The following is a 7050-nucleotide window of genomic DNA, read 5'->3' as shown; positions in this document are numbered from 1 at the left end:
GTCTTACTTACTAAAACACGGCCGCCACTGGCTTTGGAACACCAGTGACTCCAACTCACCACCACTCCTCGAACCATAGCTCGAACCATAGCTAAGTTATCAGTTATTTATATTTATATTTGGCGATGCTTTCAGTGATTATGTGTTAGCTGGGAGACATTTGGGTGAGTAATAAGGTGAGATAGTTCTCACACCTCTAGAAATGTTACGAATATATAATGAATGAAATTATGCTAGTTATAATTGTACGTAATCTTACAGAAGCAATGCTTTTTAAGCAAATCGGTGTGAAAGGTGGCTATGAGAGACACCAGTTCATATTTTCATGTAAGAGGGTGTTTCTGTTAAGATTCTTGCCACTCCATTGCCACTACTGTCTTAGCTAGATTGTTTGCCACCGCTGTATCGATGAGTTTTTGGTCACCACTGTATTAATGAGATTCTTGGTATAGAGGACCTGATAGTAGCTGGATATTGTTGGCAGCGTGGAGGTCGTGGGTAGTGGGTTGGATTATGGTAGATTGTGCGAATAAAAGAACACGAAGTTATAAGCTCTTCTCGATTTAATGATGAACAGGATGTACACGCGTGATACCGAGACAGTCTGTGACGGATGTGACGATACAGATGTGCCCTCTCTTTTGACTGACTCTCTGTCTGACTGATATGAACTCTGGATCGATATGAGTTCGACTTCAACTGTGTCCGATCTCTTTCTGTTTATGTGAGAAGAAACGGATCAAGATACAGGATCTGAGATGAGGAATTGATTAATGAACTGTCTCTAAATGGGGTGAAGGGACCAATGGTAGAGGTCGTTATTCTGGCCAATGACCAGGGAGGACGACAGGAGCGCGATAGGGAGGAGAAAAGATTAAAATAGACTGAGGCTGGCCACGTGGGCAAGTGGTATGAAATATATGAATGGTGAATATATATAATAATAATTGTTGTGACTGATGCGACTGATACAGTGCCTTCTTCCACGAAAAATGCGTCCTCGCATTTGAACATAACAAAAAAGAGAACAATAAGGTATGCGCAATGAAGAGATAATACGTGACATCAGAGAAAGAGCAGAGGAACAATAACCTAAATAATAATATACAAACATGATGATATAATACATTACATATACAACACATATAAGTAAGAAAGATATTCACATATATACAGGATATTGACACTGGATGATTAAACTTTAGAGTGAGAACGAATTTTCAGTCTGTAAGGTGTGTGTGTGTGTGTGTGTGTGTGTGTGTGTGTGTGTGTGTGTGTGTGTGTGTGTGTGTGTGTGTGTGTGTGTGTGTGTGTGTGGATAAGCTTAAGTAACTGTGAGGATCAATTGAATCAAAATGAAGTGTTACCTGATGTGCACACTCATCATCGAACCCTTTGTTCACACGCTTCAAATGATCGACATGGAAGATTTTTTTCAACTAAGGTTTTGAGACATAGAATTTCTACTTTGTGTCCATGGAGAGATTCGATTACACGATGTGGCCCAGTCAACAATGGATCTAATTGAGAATTGCGATCTTGAACTCTGGTGAAAACGATATCACCGACTTAGAAGAATCTGTTGCTCTACGATGTTTCCGCAGCATCTCGGTTTGCAATGCAGTGATCTTATAAGTGTAATGAAAATCGTGGTGATGATATTTGATGTAATCATCCATGTTGTAGACAGGACGAGGCGCGCTGTGAAAAAAAAAAAATCATATGGGAGGCGCTTCTCGGCACCAAGTAGCACGAAATGGGAAGACTCGTTGATAGTAGAATAAATCGCTGAGTTTAGAGAGTATGCTAGCTGAGGAAGCCATTCGTCCCATGAGTGCTTTCTTTCAGTTGTGTAACGGAGAAAGTCAAGAATACGTTTATTACAACGCTCTACTTTGCCGTTTGAACTGGGCGAGTGAAGAACAATGTTACATTTCTTGATATGAAATTCTTCATAAATCTCCTTTAAGACAGCGTTTTTTAATTGAGCCCCATTGTCACTTAACATGACACGAGGAGACTCATAAGACAAATTATGTTGTCAATGATCGAGCGACAAACAGTATTTGTAGTTTTGTCCTTGAGAGCAACGAAAATGATGAGATGAGTGAAACTATCCTCGCAAACTAAAAGACACTGATAACTGTTCTCTATAAGTGAAAGTTTGGGCAAATCAACAGATAGAATCCCAAGGAGTTTAAGCGATGGAGTAAGGAAGTGAGGTACTGTCGTGAGCGAGTGATGGACGGTGTGAAGCACACTGAGAGCAGAGCGCACAATGCTGAAAGATATCTTTCCTCATAGTCGGCCAGAAATATGGTCGTTTTGCTTCAGCGAGGCATTTGTCTCGACCTGTGTATCCTGCGTGGGGTGAGTCGTGAACATGGTGAAGGATGATACTCACTAACGACTGAGGTATCACGAGCTGGGATAAACGCTCATTAGAATTGTCAGTAGAGATATCACTCGACTTATACAAGAGACCGTCTTGTATGAAAAACGTATCAGCACTCCCTTGTCTCGTCACCAGATTCAAGTTATATGTAACATTAGAACAGAACGAGTCTGAATGTTGATGTTTCTTTATTTCATCTATGGTCTGCATGGCAGGATTCTCTGTAATGGCTGAGATAGCAGCAACACTGCGTGAAAGTGCATCGGCCACTGAGTTTGCCTTAACGGGAATGGATGAAAATGTAGGATTGATTTCTTGAATCGTGAGCTGCCAGCGAGCAAACTGACCTGTGAAGTTGTTGTCTTTGAAGGTCTCTTTCATAGCATAATGGTAAGTTTGGACATGAATTTTATAGCTTAATATGCGTTCACGAAAATGACGTAACGCCCAGATCACAGCCAGACTTTCACGTTTCGTGACGTCATAATTTTGCTCTGCCTTATTGAGAAATCTGCTAGCATACGCTAATACGCGATCTTTACCAAGTGAATCCTTTTGCATGAGAACAGCACCGATTCCAAAGCCTAAGTGTCAGTGCATAAGATGAAATCTTTCTCGAAATTAGGAAAAGTAAGGACAATCAAGGCCACTGGCTTCCAGGGCGTCTTGGAAGCAGTGGCAGACACTAACTTAGGGCAATTGTACTTAAAATGACTAGTGTTCTTGCAATAATAACACATGTGTTGCATACTGTACCTGAGAGTGTTGTGTTGCATGCTTCCAGACAGTCTCCATCGTGGGCTGGATGGAGACTTGTCACCTACATGTCCGACTCGCCCTAATTCTAAACCACCCTGTCTTCTAAACCACTCTGTCACCTTCCTTTCATCAAACTCAGGAATTAGCTTAAAACTCCTCACCATCTGGCTTTCTGCTGTATCCTTCTTAACTCCTCTCCTCAAGTCATGCGGTGAACTGACTTAAATCCGAGTCTTCTCAAACTCAGGCATCCTATTCTTCTCAGCTTCATCCCTCTCATACATTTTCGCCTCCTTCTTGGCTTCAAGTAACTTCATATCTTTCTCCTGCTTAAGTAATCGGGTCTTCTCCTCGGCCTCAAGCCTCTTAGCTTCTCAGTCTTCAATATCCTTTCCTCAGCTTCTAATTCCTTTCTCCTCATTTCCAATTTAAATTTCATATCCTCAGACATACCTTCAGTTTGGGAGAAGCCACCAACGCTGAGGGCAGGGCTAATACGTCCCTGGACGCTGTGTGTGGGACTAGCTGTCCTCAAACTAAATTGGGTTAAATCTACACTGCCGTTCCCGGCAGAGGCACGGGACTCTTGTCGTGAATCACCCTTGCTACTAGCTTTGCCCTCCATGGTTTACACTAAATGTGAGCATACACAAGACAATGAAACAAACAACAAACTATCCTCCCCACTTGGCGATGAAGCTTCCACCTATCCTGGCAAGGTCTCCAATTCCTGTTATGGCCACAATTCCCAGCCTCTTTATAAAGCTGCCACACCTGGACTAGCTTCCCTGAGCCACTTCCTATGTGGACTCAGTGCAGGAGTCAAATACGGGTGTACAGGGTTCCTTGTGACTCCTGCACCCTTTTCCCAGCAGTTGTAACCAGGGATCACACTGAACTGAGGTAGTCAGACTGTTTTACCGGCCCACAGAGAAGGGAAATACTCCAGACAACACTTAACACCTACAGCTGCGGAAGAATCCACAACAATTAACATTAAATAATATATATATGATGAAGTTATAATACCCTGTTGGACTTCCGACCTCCGTAACAGTCCTCCCACTGCCCAACAGTGTGTTATAACATCGAGCCCAGGAGTCTCGTTTACTGTTTACCTTGGACTGCAGGCCTTGTCAGGACCTGAGGACGGAGTAAACTTCACTATGCAGCTAATTATTTAGGTCCTCTGTAGCTGAACTGAATCAGCCAGAGGCAGCATTTAAGATACAACAAGTTTACTCACAAAAGATACGAGAAACTACTACAGACGAATGCCCGCAACAACGCAGGAGGGTCATTCACTGCTTACTGTGTAAGCTCGGCTTGCACCCTGACACAGCTGAGGAGTCACTTCCCTGGGTATAGTGTGTGTGATACACAACTACCCTTATTGGCAGACTACTATGGGGACTCTTACTGTATATAAATAGACCGGGGCATATGGCCGGTAGTGACTCACTTATCCCCTTAAGGCAACTGACCTGACTAACTAGTATCCAGCCCCAGTGTCCATCAATAATTAGAGCACGGCTCAGTACGTCTGCTTTTTTCAAGATGCTTCCTAGTGACTGTGGAAAACGCGTCTCTCCCTTTACTGCAAAGGGGAAGGGATACAAGGAGGGAGAGGGGTGCGACATACACACACATAAAGACACCCACCCATACACCGCTCCCCGCGCGGTCTTTACTTAAATAAAACACTTTACTTAAAAAAAATTATACTGATTAAACTAAGGGGAGCTAGATGAATACTGATTACTTCATTAACAGGGGCAACTCTTCTACTAATTACTGGGCGAGTACCACCAATAAGCTACAATATCCTTCTATGCTATAATTGTCTCCCTTTATAATATTTCCTTAAGAATGATCTGTAGCAATTATTTAAATTAACTACCTTCGTTGGTAACTTATTAATTTCATGCCGCCTTCATTGATGAGATGACTTAATCATTATACAGTTTACTACGCCTTCATATCACATAATGTATGTGTACACATTTTATTCTCGGGCTCAATTGTATAATTTTCAACATACCAAGAAATTTCTTATCTCATAACATAACTCACTTTCATACAATTCTCCTCATACAGTTCTCCTTATTCTCCCTACATATTTTCGTACATATGCCATTATTCATCGTACATATCATCATCATATATCATCTAATAAATTACTCCTTATACATCAAATGAATAACATGAAATTCCATCAATATTCTGTTCTCTTAAAATCCACTTCATTTCAGAACTGACTCAACAATTCATTCCCTCCCTTTCGTTATTACTGATTAATATGTATACACTTACTATACTGTTCCGCAGGATAAGACTCACTCGCTAACTCTTATAATATTGATCATGATCATATCCTTCTTGATACCTATGGTTCCTCAGTGAACATCGATATGTCCATTAAGTAATCCTTTTCCTTTGCTCAATTATCTATAATATTTTTTAATTGTGTTTACGAAACTATGATACCAGTAATTAATCTTTATTTAACTTCACTTTCACATGGCTGACTTAATTTACCCTTTCACGTGGTTGACAACTATTTTTCCAGGCAACTAAGGTTCCCAAGATCTAATAAAATCATTCTCACCCTTATCTTTCTTCTCCTGTCATCTGTACGAGAGTACCAACTCCCAAATATATGAAGAACCAGTATTCCCTGCCGTGGGTCAATCTCACTCTATCACTAATATTTACAAAGTGGCTAAAATCATATTACTTCCGTTCCCCTCTAACTTCCGCCTTAAATCCTGAACTATATGAGTTTCATGGTCCTTGGATATTTTACTCTGACTATCTCACATATTTATACATAAACAAAATAATCATCAAAAGTATTTTCCCATAATTTTCTCGTTAGCTCAATGTTCACCACCAGCTTTGGCTTTCCTCTCCCTTCACTGACCATCCTGGTGAACTAGCCTGCAACTTTGCTATCCTCCACGAACTAGAGCAATTAGTGCAACACCCCACTCGTATTCCTGACCGTCTTGGAGATACGCCAAACATTCTTGACCTTTTCCTGACCTCTAATCCTTGTGCTTATGTTGTCACCCTTTCTTCTCCGTTAGGCTCCTCCGATCACAATCTGTATCTTGTCCTATCGCTCCAATCCCTTCTCAGGATCCCCCTAAGCGAAGGTGCCTCTGGCGTTTTGCCTTTGCTAGTTGGGGGGGCCTAAGGAGGTATTATGCAGATTTTCCTTGGAATGACTACTGGTTCCGTGTCAGAGACCCGTCTTTGTGTGCTGAGTGCATAACAGAGGTGAGAGTGTCTGGCATGGAGGCGTACATTCCTCACTCATTTTTTCGTCCTAAACCTTATAAACCTTGGTTTAACACAGCTTGTTCTCGTGCTATACATGATAGAAAGGTGGCCCACAAAAGGTACTTAAGCCTTCCATCACCAGAATCTCATCTGCCCGGAACAATGCCAAGTCTGTTCTCCAACTAGCCAAAAACTCCTACATTAACAGAAAGTGTCAAAACCTTTCAATATTTAACTCCCCTCGTGACTTCTGGGATCTAGCCAAAAGTATATCCAATAACTTTGTTTCATCTTTCCCTCCTCTGTTTCAACCAGATGGCACCACTGCTATCACATCTGTTTCTAAAGCTGAACTCTTCGCTCAAACCTTTGCTAAAAACCCTTCCCTCTCCTCTATCCTCTGACTACTTCATGCCACCTATTAAAATTCTTCGCAATGATGTTTTCCATGCCCTCGCTGGCCTAAACCCACAGAAGGCTTATGGACCTGATGGGGTCCTCCCTATTGTTCTCCGAAACTGTGCCTCCGTGCTTGCACCTTGCCTAGTCAAACTCTTTCAGCTCTGTCTGTCAACATCTACCTTTCCTTCTTGCTGGAAATTTGTCTACAT

At 41.7% G+C, this 7050-nt stretch overlaps 1 protein-coding gene across 1 annotated transcript in view; it reads left to right on the top strand.

Annotated features, from left to right (window-relative positions):
- Positions 1-7050, top strand: part of LOC135113847 (glutamate receptor ionotropic, kainate glr-3-like) — a 47579-nt gene that overhangs the window by 15500 nt on the left and 25029 nt on the right. The window lies entirely within an intron of this gene.

This window comes from Scylla paramamosain, chromosome 26 (assembly GCF_035594125.1).
Source record: "Scylla paramamosain isolate STU-SP2022 chromosome 26, ASM3559412v1, whole genome shotgun sequence".
Taxonomy (NCBI): Eukaryota; Metazoa; Arthropoda; class Malacostraca; order Decapoda; family Portunidae; genus Scylla; species Scylla paramamosain.
This window is presented reverse-complemented; position numbering and strand designations above follow the sequence as displayed.